The 1,808-nt window shown below is 36.6% G+C and overlaps 1 protein-coding gene across 1 annotated transcript in view; it reads left to right on the top strand.

Annotated features, from left to right (window-relative positions):
• The window catches only part of ARHGAP42 (Rho GTPase activating protein 42), a 349,865-nt gene that overhangs the window by 332,630 nt on the left and 15,427 nt on the right, over window positions 1–1,808 (top strand). The window lies entirely within an intron of this gene.

Genomic DNA, 1,808 nt, shown 5'->3' with positions numbered 1-1,808 from the left:
ATTGTTGATATTTCTCCCAGCAATCATGATTGCAACTTGTGCTTCATCCAGGCAGGCATTAGTAGTTTGCTTAAGTAAACTAGTAGCAACTGATAACAATCTTGGTCCCTGGCCACCTTATTGACTTAGGGGAATTTAAAATCAATGACCTAGATTGCTCACTGGCCTAAAGGACCAATGACTGATTACAAATCCCCAGTAACTAGCTCTGAAACATGGTATAAATCATTGACTTCTTTCTGAGAATGCATTGTCTTTAAGACAAGGCCTTATGTGGTCTCCTCTATGACTTAAACTTTACATTTTTAAAAGTGCAGTTCAGAATGTGCTTCATATACAAGTGGATGGGGTGGAGTGCAGAACTGGCTGAAACGTGGGATGATAAGAATCTATATCAGCTGACTAGCCCAGCAGAAGGGAAATTCAGTGAAGAGGAATATGGTGATCAAATTATTTCATCTTCCGAAGAATGTGGTTATCAACTTCATTTTCAAAATAGAGCAATTTTTTTTTTTATGATTTCTAAATTTATTCCCAATGAGCTTCATATTAATCTTATTCTAGGTTATGTATACTACCAGGCACTCTTACTTTTTAGCAAGAATACCCAGAGCCAATTTAATTACAGAGAAGAATATTATTTTAAGATCATATTTTATTTAACTCATTTTATTTAATTTTCTCAACGCTGCTATCAGGGTTATTATTCTTATACTTTACAGATGAGGGAACTGAAGCCTTAAGAGAGATTAAATAACAAGGCTGGTTGCACCCAGCTTCCACATTGGAAGGACCCAAGCTTTAAATCCAGACAGGCCCACTGCCTTTACAGATGATGTATTAGGCTAATACTTATTAAACAATTAATTTATAATATTTGGTTGCATTAAAAGGAAACTTAGAATGAAATTCTTCTTATGCTAACCAAGAATCTTCTTAGCTAACGCTGTCTTGGGCACAAGGGGTAAATTCAGTCAATGGGATAGTCGGCTCTTCCTGCCCTACATCAAATGTTGGGTGAATAATCCAGAATCCTGGATTCCTCATAAAATTTTACTTTTGCTTCTAGAATGGAGTTAGTGTGCATACTCAGTCATATATAAACATTATCTTGTGTTGTGCTCCTAACTAGAATTTTTCATCCTCACAGCTCCACTGGGAGTAAGATAGAAAAGGCAGTGGTTACCCTAGAAGACTGGTTAAATAAAATTAGGTTACCGCTTAAGAATGCATCCAGTCTCCAAATTAATTAGTTAACTAGTCAAAGTTGTTTTTGAGAGTTCACTGGGATTACTTTGCTAAGGTCAGTAATGCTTAAGAATGCATCCAGTCTCCAAATTAATTAGTTAACTAGTCAAAGTTGTTTTTGAGAGTTCACTGGGATTACTTTGCTAAGGTCAGTAATGCTTAAGAATGCATCCAGTCTCCAAATTAATTAGTTAACTAGTCAAAGTTGTTTTTGAGAGTTCACTGGGATTACTTTGCTAAGGTCAGTAATGCTTAAGAATGCATCCAGTCTCCAAATTAATTAGTTAACTAGTCAAAGTTGTTTTTGAGAGTTCACTGGGATTACTTTGCTAAGGTCAGTAATGCTTAAGAATGCATCCAGTCTCCAAATTAATTAGTTAACTAGTCAAAGTTGTTTTTGAGAGTTCACTGGGATTACTTTGCTAAGGTCAGTAATACAGAGACTCTTTATTTTCCAGCCAGTACTAATGCTTCCAGATCTCCTTGTCTTGCTGTTTGCCTAACACAGTACTGAGCACTTGGGAGGCCCTCAGGGAAGTGGGAGATGGATGGATGGATGG

This window comes from Bison bison, unplaced genomic scaffold (genome assembly GCF_000754665.1).
Source record: "Bison bison bison isolate TAMUID 2011002044 unplaced genomic scaffold, Bison_UMD1.0 scf7180017864262, whole genome shotgun sequence".
NCBI lineage: Eukaryota > Metazoa > Chordata > Mammalia > Artiodactyla > Bovidae > Bison > Bison bison.
The sequence above is the reverse complement of the archived record's forward strand: the minus strand, read 5'-3'. Positions and strand labels throughout refer to the sequence as shown.